Genomic DNA, 15,771 nt, shown 5'->3' with positions numbered 1-15,771 from the left:
GTGCACTCCGCAGCTATCCACATGCCTCAGGTACCTTTCTGTTCTTAAACACTGTGACCCAGGTAACTTATAAACAAAAGAAGCGTTTAATTTGCCTTATAATTTTCAGGGTTAAGGTTAGAGTTCACCAGTGACACTTTTCTTCTAATAAGGCCACACCTTTTCATACTTCCAAAATAGTTTTTATCAGCTTAGGACTAAGTATCCAAAAATATGAGACTGTGTGGATTATTCTACTCAAACTAGCACCCTGTTCTTTCCATGTTTTTCTAGGGGTTCATTTACAGGCTTCTATTCATCATGTCTGTTATATTCCCTCAAGACTATTTTCAACTGTCATCTCTTTGTGATCCCATATTTGTATTGCTCACACTTTAAATAAGACATATTTTTTCCTATGTCTTAGATCCATATTTCAAAACGGGTGTATTTATCTATGCTATAATGCCTCTCAACTAACATGTTTAGACCTGAAGTAATTGTATGTCACTGCACTGTAGTTTCCTCAGCTAAGAAAATCAGTTTATATCCTCTTAAACCAAAAAATAAGTTATTTTTCTGTTGTGAGTCTCCATGGCCTGGAATAGGTTGAAGTGGAACACAGAGTCAGACACAGGTGTAGCTTTAAAAGTGATGGTGTCGGGACATTCTAGCTCCCTAATTAAACTGAATGCTTGCTGATAACTTCCAGAAAGTCATAAAAACTTTCTTGCACATTCTGAGGGTTAAAAACCTCTATGTTAGGCAATTAACACAGGTAGTCTAAGGGCTGGAGATTTAAGTAGATTGGCATTTATTCTATCTCCACAGGAACTACACAGCTCTAACTCCCAGCCTGCTAGCTGGAAGTAAAAGGGACACTTTGAAAAGTAATTTTAGCTTTTATTTCTAAGGTTTCTGTAAAAGGTTTTCCATGAAAGCTCTTTAAGCAAAGTTCTTCTCTAAAAGGTTATTCTCTTTAAAAGTTTTTTTTTCTAAGTTCTGTTTCCTCTCTTTGTCCTTAGCACTTACACATCTTTCAGATTACATGATCACATGGTAAAATGTCCACCATAAGTTTACACATACATTCAAATCATAAATTGAATAAGATCTTTACAACAGCGAATGCTTGCACACATATCCATTATGAATAATTATCTGGCTAAACGTTCATTATTTGTCACAGGCTCAACAAAGGCCATAATTATATTATCATTGAAATTTTGCACATAAAAACCCAGTCACTATTTTATCTTCTGTCCTTGTACCTATAGTAAGTTAGTTCCCTTTTTAAGACATTTGGTTAATTGTTTTATAAATTCTTGAAATGTATTCTAAGTTGTACATACCTTCCTTTTATCTCAGAAGCAATTAACTAGTGGCACTTGAAGACTTGCAGGAGTTCTCATTGCAGTTTTGACATGAGAAATGACTTAATAGCAGTCCTATTATAAAAGATTTTAATAATTACTAATATTATTTTAGGAATTCTTATAGAATCCTCATTATTAATTAAGATATTATCTTTTTGTCTATATAGCATCACGAGAAGACAGTACATCTTCCTTGCTCTACAGAGATCTACTCAAAAAGATGAGCTAATACCATGACTGGGTATGAGCTGGGTATTAGTGACTGTTACATATATTTTAATAATAACAGGAAAAGATTATTAATAGCAGGAATCTTTCCTAAAATGTAATCTTCTTGGTCTTGCTTAGAGAAATGAAACTGTCATAGATTTACCCTCCATGGCTGAACCATCTCAAGAATATTATCTATTAGTGCTTAGCTTCTTCTTGATGCCTCCTGGCATTTTTCTTTTGGCATGTATATAGTGTACATGGCTACATGTGTATAAATGCATGTGAAGGAATAACATTTATTAATATTTCTAGTCTCCATATTATTGGAGGAAATCAGGGTCTTTTGATTGAATCCAGAGAACTCTGATACCATTAGTGTGGCATGCCAGTTTCCTCTGGTGATTTCCTGTCTCTACCTGGAATGCAAGTGGTTCTCCCATGACCACTAAGCACGTATGCAGGCTCTGGTGACTCTACTGTGGTGCTCAGGTGCTTGTCACTGAAGCAGTCTTTCCAAGCCAACTTTAGTTGGTCAAGTCAACTTTAGTTGGTCAAGTCAACTTTAGTTGCTGGCCTGTTTTATCTTCTTACCTGAAACCTCTACTATTTACCAAATGGATATTGAAACTATCTTTCCATTTGACTGAACAGTTTTAAACTCTGCCATTAATTCAAGAGGTTTTAATTTTATTTAGCAAGCAGAACTTAAAATAATTTTTGCTTTAATAAAGTATTCCTTCTATTTATTAATGAATAAAATCTAGAAAAGTAAATTTATTTTTTTATTTTTGTTTTGAGGCAAGACATGTATGTAGCCCAAACTTGCCAGGACCTCACAATCATCCTGCCTAAGATGCTAGGATTACCAGCATCTCCACACATTCACCACTCCTTAAGCTGTTTTTGGCTATTTTGTGGGTTCTTCTTTCTTTTACCATGCTTTCCAGCCCCTATCGCTAGATAAGAGAGAAAAATGGTAGGAAAGAGATTCCTGAATAAAGTCAGGGGTTGGAAAGGGGGCTTTGTTATCCTTAGATTATTTCCTGGTGATTAAGGGCATTAAATTCCTTGTAGACAAATTTGGACAAAATAGCTAATTTCTTCTTAACACATGACTAGCTAAAAAACCATGACCAGCAACTGAACCAACACCAACAACAACCAGCAAGCAACAACAACCAACAACCAATGACAACCAAGAGCCTACCAACAGTCAACTAACACCAACCAGCAACCAACACCAACCTACAACCAACACCAACCAACAACTAACCAGGCTTTCAGGACCCTAGCACTTATTTACAATCTAAAAAGTTTCCAGAATTCCAAATGTCACACAATTGCAGAAACTATCTACAGCCAGCAAAGTCATGCCCCTGCTATAGCACAGGGCAAATCATAATCAGCTGCAGTGGACAATCTGAAGCATCCCCATATCCAACACCTGGGATTAAAAAAAAAAACGGATTTTAATAACATTTCTGTGTTTTTTAAAGAAATCAAAACTCCAAAATTATTACTACAACTGAACAATTGTGGAAATGATCATCAATAGACAAGATCAAATGGTAAAGCTGTACAACATTTTGATACCAATGAATAAAATTATCAGAGAGCATAACATGACCATATATCTACAAACTGTGGAATAGGATTAAGAGACCAAACCTAAAGATAGTCTGAGATAAAAACTACAAGTATTAAATATCCACTTAGCAAAATCATAACAAAAAAAACCCCTCACATTTAGAGGAAGAAATGAATAGCCAAACAAAAGAAGCACCTGAAATCCTAAGTAGACACGGTTGGAGAATATCCCCTCTATGCTATAGCAAACATGCCAGTAACACAAAACAATATTAAAAGCTAGAAGAAAAAATACCAGTACATCTATAAGGGCAAACATAGGAATAACTGCCTACCTCTTACCAGAAATGAAAACCTAGAAAGAAGAATGATTTATTTCAAAACATGAGATTTATTGCTGCCAGTCAAAGTTATATATCTGTCATAGAAACCTTTTCAAATTAATGGAAACATAAGTATTTTAAAATAAACACAATTTAATACATTTTGTAAGCACCAAGCCCGCACCATGGAATATAGGCAACTCAAAGAGAAAAGGAAGATAGTCTTATAAGAGCACACAAAACCAGGCTTAGTGGTTACATGCCTTTAATACAAGTATTGGGAGGCAGCAGATCTCTGAGTTCAAGGCCATCCTGCTCTTCAAAGTGAGTTTCACACAGAGAAACCATGTCTCAGGAAACAAAACAAAAACAAACAAAAAACACAAAAACAAAACAACATGAAATCCAGAGCACACAAAGGATAAAATTTCATGAAAGGACTAGATTAACAAGAAAAAAAATAAGAAAAAAATCCACTAGGGCCAACACAGAGAAGATTAGCAAAACCTTAATTCCAAGGACAGAAGAGAATACCAATAATTTAACTAAAACAGCAATCAACAAAACTACAGTCTAACAATATTATCCCTATATGTCAGTAATATCCTTAAACTCAAATGACCTTAACATTTTAGTTAAAAAATTCAGACTGGTTGATTGAATTAAAAAACAAGACCCAACTATATGCTGCCTCCAAGAAACAACTCATTGGCTATGGTTCGGCTCAAGTCAAAGGATAGATGCCAGTTTATTAAGCAAACAGAAGCCAGTAACAAGCTGGAATAGCTCTATGGATGTCACATAAAGTAGATTACAAAACCAAAATAAAAGAGATGGCAAAGGCCACGATATATTAATAAATAAAACAGGCAGAACGAGGTTCTGGTGACTCTAGCTATGATGGCTCCTTAATCCTTATGCCTACCCACCAGCGTACCCAGCAGATCCACCTCGTCCTGTGCCAGGAAAGTACTGCCACCGGCACCATGCCCTACCTATACCCAGCACTGACCCCGGAGCAGAAGAAGGAGCTGTCTGACATTACTCATCGAATTGTGGCTCCAAGCAAGGGTATCCTGGCTGCAAACAAGTCCACTGGAAGCACTGTCAAGCACCTACAGTCGACACCGAGAACACTGAGGAGAACATGTGAACAGGCGCTTCTACCGCCAGCTGCTGGTGACCGTGTGAATCCCCGCATTGTGTGTGTGTGTGTGTGGGGGGGGGGGGTGTTCCTCTTCCATGAGAGGCAATACCAGAAGGCAGATGATGGACGCCCCTTCCCCCAAGTTATCAAGTCCAAGGGTGGTGTTGTGAGCATTAAAGTAGGTATGGGTGTGGTGCCCCTGGCAGGAACCAATAGCGAGACCAATACCCAAGGGCCGGATGGCTGTCTGAATGCTGTGCCTGGTATAAGAAGGATGGAACTGACTTTGCCAAGTGGCGCTGTGTGTGTGCTAAAGATTGGGGTACATACTCCTTCTTCCCTTGCCACCATGGAAAATTCCAATGTTCTGGTCCGATATGCCAGCATCTGCCAGCAGAATGGCATTGTACCCATTGTGGAGCCTGAAATTCTCCCTGATAGGGACCATGACTTGAAGCGCTGCCAGTATGTAACTGAGAAGGTCCTGGCGGCTGTCTACAAGGCCCTGAGCAACCGCCATGTTTACCTGGAAGGCACATTGCTGAAGCCAAACATGGTCACCCCGGCCATGCTTGCACCCAGAAGTTCTCCAATGAGGAGATTGCCATGGCAACAGTCACAAGACTTCGTGGCACAGCGCCCCCTGCTGTTCCTGGGGTCACTTTCCTGTCTGGGGGTGGGGCAAAGTGGGGAAGAGGCATCCATCAACCTCAACACTATCAACAAGAGTCCCTTGCTGAAGCCATGGGACTTGACTTTCTCCTATGGCCCAGCCCTGCAGTTCTCTGCTCTGAAGGCCTGGGGTGAGAAGAAGGAGAACCTGAAGGCAGCCCAGGAGGAGTCCATCAAGCGAGCCCTGGTCAACAGCCTCACGTGTAAAGGAAAGCATACACCAAGTGGCCAGCCTGGAGCGGCAGCCAGTGAATCTCCCTTCATCTCGAACCATGCCTATTAACCAGAGCTGATCTAAGGCTGCTCCACCAACACCCAGATCCCTGCCTACCCACTTGTTATTGACGAGGGGCCTTCAGGCTCTTTTTCATCACTCTTGCTGCCCTCGTGTGTGCATTGTTGTCTGTGAATGCTAAGTCTGTCATCCCTTCCAGCCCACTGCCAATAAACAACTATTTAAGTGGGACAAAAAGAAAACAATTCAGTAAAACAACGATACCTTAATTTTATAAAACAAACACTACTGGACTTGGTCAGATAGATTCAGATACTATATTGGGTAGTTTCAATACTCCATTAATCTATACATAGAAAATCAAAACTAAGAAACTCAACTGAGACACCTCAGAGTTAAACTATACTTACTGTAGGTCAAATGCTCTTAACAAATACAGAATAATTCCATCCAGCAGTCATTCTTTTTATTGGCCTTGTGAAACCATTTCTAAAATAGAACATTCAGGAATACAAAGTGAGTCTTAGAACATAGTAAGTTCTATTTTGGAGGTCTAGAAAACGTATTTGTTTTTTCTGGTATTTCCAGTTTAAAGAGCATGTTTTCAAAGTAGTTGTTCTTTTTTGGGGGGGGGGGGTATTTTTCGAGACAGGGTTTCTCTGTGTAGCTCTGGCTGTCCTGGAACTCACTCTGGAGACCAGGCTGGCCTCGAACTCAGAAATCCGCCTGCCTTTGCCTCCCAGAGTGCTGGGATTACAGGCGTGTGCCACCACCGCCTGGCTCAAAGTAGTTCTTAATGACCCCCTGGATTTCACTGGTAAAAACTGGTAGAATAGCTTGATTATCATTTTCTGTTTTATTAATTTTAGCCATTTCTCTCTTTCTCTTTTTTATTTTACAGCAGATTTTCTTGGTGTGCTTTTTCTCCCTAACAAAACAGTTCTTTGTTCCATAAAGTCTGTTTATTGTTCTTTTATTCACTACCGATTTCTTTCCTGATCTTGTTTACTTATTTCTGTCTATTACTTTTTAATTTTAAATTCCTTTTTATTTATAGGCTTTGTGGTGCATCATTAAATTATTTATTAAAGACTTTTTTTCCAGGCTAAAGGTATGGATCAACTATTTGGATTTATTGCTGCTCTTAAAGAGGACCAAGTCTACAGCATCCATATTGAGTGACTTCCAATTGCCTGTAATTCCAGTTCTGGAAGATCCACGATTCTCTTCTGGCCTCTGGGAAAGCACACTTGTGAACACACCGATGCCCAGACAAACACTCATACATAAAATTAAAAATAAAATAAATCCTTACGATCTCTTTTGAATGAGAATACTCTTACCTTTACGACTTTCTCTTAGATTTGCCAAATTGAACTGCCACGTGTATTTGTCATGCTTTTAGTTTTCTTCCTGATTTCAAAGAATATAATTGGCATAAGAGCCAAGGAATCTACAGGAGACTCTGGGAGGGAATAGTAGTTGTAGATCCAATAGTTGGTCCTGGACAATGAAGTTATGGATCCCTTCGGAAACTAATAAGAAAAATAACTGTCACTTTTCAAACATTCAAAAACACCTCTTGTAGTCTACATAATCACAAACATACAGAGAGGAGAAAACAGTTCTCTCTAGTCCTATTGACACATTACAAGGATATCAGAGTGCATTGGTGACACCCTGGCAACATATACACCTCTGTAAACTAGTTTCCCGGTGGCAATATCATTAAGTTCTGATCCTGCCTAATGACATAATTAATCCCAATATAATAAAAGTGGATGACCTTATCCACAAAAGCATTTTAGACTTCAAGGTGTTGCACATTGTTCTTCTCACAGCTTATATAAATCTCCCATACCATATGACTTGGAGGTTCTGTAGAATAAGTTTTGTGATATAGCTTTTACTAATACATTTTATGTTTAGCAGTAGAGAAATGGGAGAAAGGAAATATCTCCATTCACTAGATATGACAACATATCTTGGACCGTGTCATTTGTAGATTAAAGAGTGTTTTGTTCTAGTTCCAGAAGCTAAGCAGTGCATGACCAAGGTGCTAACAGAGTCATCATCCCATCTCATATCCTCGCATAGCAAAATCCCTGGGAAGGAATAGATACTGTTATATATTAGATCTGTGGGCAATGAGAAGAAAAATTTCCCCAGTGAATACCAGGCTGTAGTGGGTAATGTTACTCTCATTTCCATAGCCTGACTCTCAGGCAGGTAATGTCTGTATGCTATATGATACATTAAATATTAATTTCAGGAAATTACTCCACCTGGCAGAGTATTCTAGACTCCTGATCTCAAGGCACTGCCCTTAACCAATAACAGTCTCTAAAATGCTGCTCTAAGGCAGATGCTGCACAGAGAAGGGAGCAGGGTAAGGACAGTGACCTCGGTGAATCGGAGCTCACTGCTGGGATTCCATTGCTATCAAACAAGTTCCTCTGTCAAAACCAATGCTTTACATAACACTGTGGCCATGCACAAGACATTCTACAAATTCATGGGTGATAAATGTGAGTAAAGTCATTGTGGACAGGCAAGATATGTGTACATTTAAAATATGTGACCATTTTAATGACAATCAAACCCTGTCTTTTCCAGATGGAATTCATCCTCTGTAATCAGCCTACAATAGTGCTGATTCCTGCACAGAACAGTTCCACCTCTGACCCCTACAGCAAAAATATGAACTGAGCAGCAGTATAGCCAAACTAGGTTGGCCTTGTAAATGTTGATATTTCTGAGTATATTGTAATGTCTACCACTCCTGACCTGGCTATTTTTTTCTTGAGCATATGGGGCAAAGAAGGACAAATGAACAAGGAATCTGGCTAAGTCTTATCAAATGGCTCATTGCCTCACTGTACCTTGACATCTGTTAGTAAGCACTCGCAACAGATGCAAATTTTATCACACACCATATGTATTTGGACATATGCTCTACTTCCATACTCCTTCTCAACTCCTTGCCACAGATTTTCCAGCTGGGTTATTTCCAAGGCATTGATTCCACAATTATTCCCAGCCTAGTAGCCAGTACAGACCCATGTCTGTGATCATCTTTTCTTTCAGTCAGAATGAACAGTCAAATGCACATCATAAAGCTCTGTCCATGAGAAAGGATTCATCTTGCCTCTATTCAGAGACATCTAATATAGGTCTGTGTGACACAGCTAAACCTTTGGGTGGTCCCTGCATGTTCTATAGGATATGTGAGCTGAGGCCAACTTCTTTTTCTTTGCTGAAACAGTCCTAGGAAATTCTCATGAAGATGTGGCTATGGGGTGAGAAAGAAGAGATAAAGCAGAACCAAGGTCACGGAGACATAGTCACCTCTTCTTCTAGCTGACTCATCCTTTACAGGTCAGATGATTTCAGATCCACAGAGATGAGTCACTAACGCATCCAAGATGCTGGGGTCTTCTCCAGACTCTTATTTCGTAAAATGGCAGAGAAAAGAATTTCCTGTTCACTCTCAATGGCTCACAGCAAAGGAGTGGACTCGAGAGTCCACTCATATCTTTTAAGATCCCTAAGCCTTCAGGAAGCTTCCGTATGGCATATTAAGGAAGTCCTGGCATTTCATATATCCCATTTAGCATAGGTCACTTGGGACTCAATATTTCAGTTGACCAACCAAACTGGTAGAGACAAATACAGACCTTCAATCTAACACAATAAGCCTGACATTTCTGCTCTATGGACCAAGTTAGAAACTTCAAGTTAATCAAACCTAGTATTCCCTCCACCCTGACCACATATTCTTAAATTCAACCATCTGTTGCATTTCCCAGAATTATGCCATTATGAATGCACAAATTGTTCTATTTTTTTTTTTTTTGCATTGCTTCTCTCTCATTGTACTCTTTATCTTTTGGGTTCTCTGAGGAACCATGTCTTGAACGAGGTGATGGAAGTATACAGTGGGAATTACCAGCAGTGCTCAGGAAGCAGGAACTCAGAAAAGATTGTTAACAGTTAGGGGCAGACAAACCAGGGTCTTCCAACAGCAATAGTGGTAATGTGTTCTAAAAACAAGAGGCGTGGGGACATTTTGAATTATAAGAATCCAGAGTGCCAGGATGTCATGATTCATACCTTAAATATCAACACTTAGAAAGTAGAGGCAGGAGGATCTCTGGGAGTTTAAGTCGGGCTTGGTATACAGAGCAAATTCTAGGACAGCCAGAGTTGCACAGAGAAACACCACCTCAAAAAGACCAAAACAAAACAAAACAAAAACCAAAAAAAAAAAAAAAAACACAAAACCAAAATAAAAATAAATCCCAAGCTTCATGACCATCTCTCTGTAACACCCATTCCAATTTTTTAGATCTAAGTCTTTCTCAAGGATATTAGTTTGTTTTCTATACTATATACAAAATACGGACATATTCTGCCCATATTTCTGGAGGTTCAAAAGCACAGGACCAGCATGGATTTGGCACTGGCATGGGTCATCGTGCTGCATCACAGATGTTGCAATACCATGGCATTACTTGTGAATCACTGTAGGAGTCAACATGAGAGGGAGAGATTACATAGCCAGACTGGAAGCCTGGGAGATTTGGGGATGTGGTTTAGTCTTTTTCACACCAGCCTATTGCCTCATTTTGGCTAATGCTCCCAGAAACCTAACTCCATTGCAAGAGGCCCTGACTCTTAAATGTTTTGACCCTTCAATACTGCCACGATGGGAACAAAGCTCCTATCTCATTGGCCTGTGGCGAACACACTCTAACCCTAGTGCAGCACGTGTTTCCCTTTGACAGATGTTAGCATGGAGAATGAAGCACTTGGCTCGTCTTGCAGTAATTGCCACCAGCAAGGCTGAACTTGTTCAGACGGTCACTGTGCAGAAGCTCAGTTATAAGTCACAGACCATAGAAATCACCTGTATTCCATTTTGTCTTGTGGTTTTTGAAGTAATCATGTCTTTCAGGCCTGTTATACAGACCCTAACCATGGAATTTTAACCTGGGAAAACTTATCTTTTCTCATCTAAGTCCTGTAGTGTGCTTAGAAGCACCCCCCTACCCTGTTTTATTCCTTGTTTTTATTAAAATTTTCTAGAGTAACAAGTACTTTACCATCCAGGGATCTTGCTTCCATGGGTGCAAAAGGGTGGTAATTATCCATTGCTCCATTATCAGGATGCTGTCTCTCTAGAACTACACTTGATTTCACATGCTGAACCCACTCAAGTTCAGCCAGAGGTGTTGGGTCACTAGGAATGAACACTGATGCACTGTTTCTAGCAAGTACTTCTAAAAGGACCTGGCATCAAATAACTTGATGTTGGTTAAAAAAATCTTTCTGAAGTGACTGCTTTTGTCTTGATGTCAAGTGACGGGATTTTACTATCAAAGCCATATCACCAAATTTTGAAAATCAAAAGTTCAATTAGCATAGTGATTTATTCAGAAATTCCACAGAGGGGAAGGCACTGAGGCACTGGAGGAGATGGGGGACCATTCTACAGGATCAAAGCAGAAAGGGCTCTGGGGAGTACAGGTGATTTAAGGAGTGTCTGTCAGAGAGGGTTCCATGAGTAGGAAGGGAATGTTTTCATCTGACTGTGAAGCCATTGCTTGGCCTATCTGCATATGAACGACTGTTCTGTGAACAAGAATGTACTGGGGCCACAATAAAAATTACAAAGTTTCTGTAAGGCAAAGGACACTGTCAAAAGGACAAACTGGCAACCAACAAACTGGGAAAAGATCTTCACTAACCCTTCATCTGACAGAGGGCTAATATCCAATGTATACAAAGAACTCAAGAAGGTAGACCCCAGGGAACCAAATAACCCTACTAAAAATGGGGTACAGAGCTAAACAAAGAATTTTCACCTGAAGAAATTTGGATGGCCGAGAAGCACCTTAAGAAAGGTTCAACATCATTAGTCATTAGAGAAATGCAAATAAAAAACAACCCTGAGATTTCACCTCACACCAGTCAGAATGGCTAAGGTTAAAAACTCAGGAGACAGCAGGTGTTGGCAAGGATGGGGAGAACGAGAAACACTCCTCCACTGCTGGTGGGGCTGTAAGATGGTACAACCACTCTGGAAATAAGTCTAGAGGTTCCTTAGAAAACTGGATATGCCACTTCCCAGAAGACCCTGCTATACTACTCATGGGCATATATACCCAGAGGATTCCCCGCATGCAATAAGGACACATGCTCCTCTATGTTCATAGCAGCCTTATTTATAATAGCCAGAAGCTGGAAAGAACCCAGATGTCCCTCAATGGAGGAATGGATACAGAAAATGTGGTATATTTGCACAATGGAATACTACTCAGCAATTAAAAACAATGAATTCATGAAAATTTTGGACAAATGGTTGGAACTGGAAAATATCCTAAGTGAGGTAACCCAGTCACAAAAGAATACACATGGAATGCAATCACTGATAAGTGGATATTAATTAGCCCAGAAGCTCTGAATACCCAAGACACAATTAGCATAACAAATGATTCTCATGAAGAAGGAAGGAGAGGGCCCTGGTCCTGGAAAGGCTTGATCCAGCATTGTAGGGGAGTACCAGGACAGAGAAAAGGGAGGGGGTGATTGGAGAATGGGTGGAGAGAAGAGGACTTATGGGACATATGGGGAGGGGGGAACCGGGAAAGGGGAAAGCATTTGGAATGTAAACAAAAAATATAGAAAAAAATCCTTTTTCTTGAATGTTTAAAGCCTTTCTGCCCTTTCTTTACAAGGCCACTTGGTCACCAAGAACAGGAAGGCTTGTGGCTCTTCTGTGATCTCCCAGCGATCACTGGTTTCTGGAACAAGATTCTGTAAATATCTGCTGACCTAAAACAACATATGAGAGAGAGGAACACGCACAGAAAAGAAGAAACCACAGTAGAGTCAACTGGAGAGAGCAAGAGGAGCTTCCGAACGTGAGATGGATGTGGGTTGCTTCAAAGAAAGAAAACTCTCTTCTTCCAGAGACAAGGAAGGAGAAAACAAGTGTAACAACAAAAAATATTTAAAGAATAAAGAAACCTTAAAAGGAGGTTATTCCTAGGACTGGTATAGCAGGGTCCTCCGGAAGTGACGTGCCCTGTTTTCTGAGGAACAGCCACACTGATTTCCAGAGTGGTTGTACCAACTTGCAACCCCACCAGCAGTGGAGGAGTGTTCTTTTTCTCTACATCCTCGCCAACACCTGCTGTCTCCTGAGATTTTAATCTTAGCCATTCTGACTAGTGTGAGGTGAAATCTCAGGGTTGTTTTGATTTGTATTTCCCTAATGGCTAATGATGTTGAACATTTTTTAAGATGCTTCTGGAAAGGCTCAGTGCAGCAGTGTAGGGCAATACCAGAACAGGGAAGTGGGAAGGGGTGGATGGGAGATCGGGGGGAGAGAAGAGGGCTTATGGGACTTTCGGAGAGTGGGGAGCCAGGAAAGGGGAAATCATTTGAAATGTAAAGAAGAAATATATCTAATTAAAAAAAAACCAGGTTATTCAGTCAGATGCAGATATTTACACTGAACCAGTGGATGGAAGCCAGGCACCCCTGTGGTTGAATTGAGGACAGACTTGAAGAAGCTGAGGAGGAAGGTGGCCCCATGGGAAGACGAGCAGTCTCAACTGACCTGGATCCGCAAGATCTCTCAGACACTGAACCACCAACCAGGCAGCATACACCAGCTGATACAAAGGCCCCAACACATGTACAGCAGAGGACTGCCAGGTCTGGCCTCAGTGAGAGAAGTTGCACTTAACACTCTAGAGACTTGAGTCCCCAGGGAAGGGGGAGGCCCGGTGGGGTGTGGGTGTGGTGGGGACATCCTCTGGAGATGTGGGAGCAAGGTGTGGGATGGGGAGTGGTTTGGGTGACAGACCATGAGGGGGGGAAGATGTCTGGGCTGCAAAAAAGGATTAAAGAATAAAAATAAATAAATGTTAAAAAGGGAGGTTACTCAACAGACTTTCCATTTGTATTTCCTAGGAATTAAGAGGGGGAGGACAGACTTTAGGGACATTGTAACAATGTTAATTGAAAAGCTGGAGTCTTTAAGGGAGAGACCATGGGTGGTATCTGCAGGAACTGATGTTTAATTGGGAAAACCACTCACCTGCCTTCTTTACTGTGCAGACTCATCTCACAAAGAGCTCTGAGATCTTAAAACAAAACAAAAACTAAACAGAAGCATTGTTTTAAATAAACATACTAATGGCATCACTTTTGCTCCCCTTCCTCCCTGCAGCTCCTCCCATGCCCGCTCTGACTCTCCCCACGTCCTTCCACTTTCAAATAGAAAGCTTCTCTTTCTTTCTTTCTTCTTCTATGTATTGATTCATTGTCTTTCACATCATGCACCCCAATCCCACTCATCTCCCCATCCCCTCATTTCCATCCTTTGTCCTTGCAACCTGCCCCCCCCAAATTAAAAAAAAAAAAAACCCGACAGCGTGTGTCCCTCTGTCCATGCTTCTTCACTTACAAATGTTCATTGAAAAGAGTCATTGGTCGGGTTTGAGATCTCTGGCTTCTGTGACAGCATCGATATTGGATCCTCACAGGCCTCCTCCTGATTATCCTGCTGTTGCTCTGTGCTGTGGAGGTCCTGCAGCTCTGGGTCAGAAGGACTGGTCTTTTCACCTGTCACAGACATTCACAGGTAACATAGAATTTTTGGGTGGGCCTACTCTAGCTCTGGATCTGGGCCAGGGCAGCAGCTGAGCCTGTCAGCCCACCAGCTCTCGCGTATGCTCACCACCAGGGGGAGCTCTCCAGAACCGCTCTGCCTACTTCACCCAATGTCCCCTTCAGCAGGAAGCAGGGTCAGCTCTCCTGCTCTCCTGCTCTCTGGCCAGCTTACCTGTACCCATGCCTCCACGGACAACGCCACTGTGCTGCCCAGTCAAGGCACGCTGGGCCATCCTTCCCCACTCAGACACCCTTGGGGCGGGCTCACCAGTTCCCTCAACATCAGGGCCAGGTCCACTATGTTGCCCAGAAGAGGTTCAGGGCCCCCTCTCCCTGGTGTTAAAGCCAGTGAGGGAATAAAGTTACCACTCCTGCTTCCGTGCTATTAGTGCCAGCTCTCCCAGCTACTGCAAATGGCAAATGGAGGGCATCACCCCAGCACCAATGCCACTTCACAGCGGCAGACAGGTAGCAGGGCCAGCTCTCTTGTGGTCTCTCCCCCAGGGGCTGGGTCACTTGTCCCCCCACAGCCATAGTCAGCTCTGCTATCCTGTTGAGGTGTAAAGCCCGTTTTCCTGAGTATTGCAGTTGCTAAGGATCAGGGATAGCTTATGACGCCGCTGTGGGCAGCTTTCCTGACTGACAGAGGTTCTGAGGGGTGTGTGCATCACTTCTGTGCCTGTGCTACCTCTTGGCAGATGAGTGGCACACTCATGCACTTGGGACCAGCTCACCCATAACCCCTGCCACAGTGGGCAGCTCTACTGTGCTGCCTGGACAAGGCTCAGGCCCTGCTCTCCCGAGCGCTGCCACTGGTGAGACAGTCTCTCTTTAGCTATTATTGTTATATATGTCATAAATCTATAAATATGACTTAGTGAATCTGTTTTGTCATTTGTGTGTCTATGGCTTCAGGGCTGATCCATAGAATTAGAATTAGGCAGTTATAATTGACTACCCAATATAAAGAACTCTGAACTCTTTTTTTTAAACCCTTTTATTGGTTCTTTGTGAATTTCACATCATGCACCCCAGTCCCACTTATCTCCCCCTTCACTCGTATCCACCCTCCATCCTTGCAACCTATCCCCAACAAAGAAAAGCACATCTTGTTGTGGAAGCTGTACTGCCACAGGTATTCTACAGCATTCCCTTTTGTCTACACTTATCTGCTGCGAACATTCATTGCATTGACCCCTGGGTCTAGTAGGACCAACAGAGGGCTCTGGCTTCTGCTACTCTATTAGTACTGGAACCTCGCTGGGATTCCTCTCATATATCATATTGTTCCCTGAGTCATGGAGATCGCGTAGTTTTGGATCTGTAGGACCAGATTCTTTATCCTGGGGCTCATCGATGGGGTAGATATTGGGGTGGGCCAACTCGAAGCCCTGGATCTGGGCTTGAGAGATATCTGAAACCACCAGCTCTCTCTCACCCAGACCACCAGGGTGACCTCTCCTTCCCTGCCCCAGTTGGCCCAACCAATGCCTTAACTAGCAAAGGGCAGAGACAGCTTCCCTGTGCTTATGCCCTCAGGGCTGGGTCATCCTA

The 15,771-nt window shown here is 41.8% G+C and overlaps 1 pseudogene; it reads left to right on the top strand.

The window, feature by feature from the left end:
* Positions 1-4,365: 4,365 nt before the first annotated feature.
* Positions 4,366-5,580, top strand: LOC127679808 (fructose-bisphosphate aldolase A-like; annotated as a pseudogene).
* The last annotated feature ends 10,191 nt before the right edge of the window (positions 5,581-15,771 follow it).

Source organism: Apodemus sylvaticus, chromosome 3 (assembly GCF_947179515.1).
Source record: "Apodemus sylvaticus chromosome 3, mApoSyl1.1, whole genome shotgun sequence".
In the NCBI taxonomy this organism is placed as follows: Eukaryota; Metazoa; Chordata; class Mammalia; order Rodentia; family Muridae; genus Apodemus; species Apodemus sylvaticus.
This window is presented reverse-complemented; position numbering and strand designations above follow the sequence as displayed.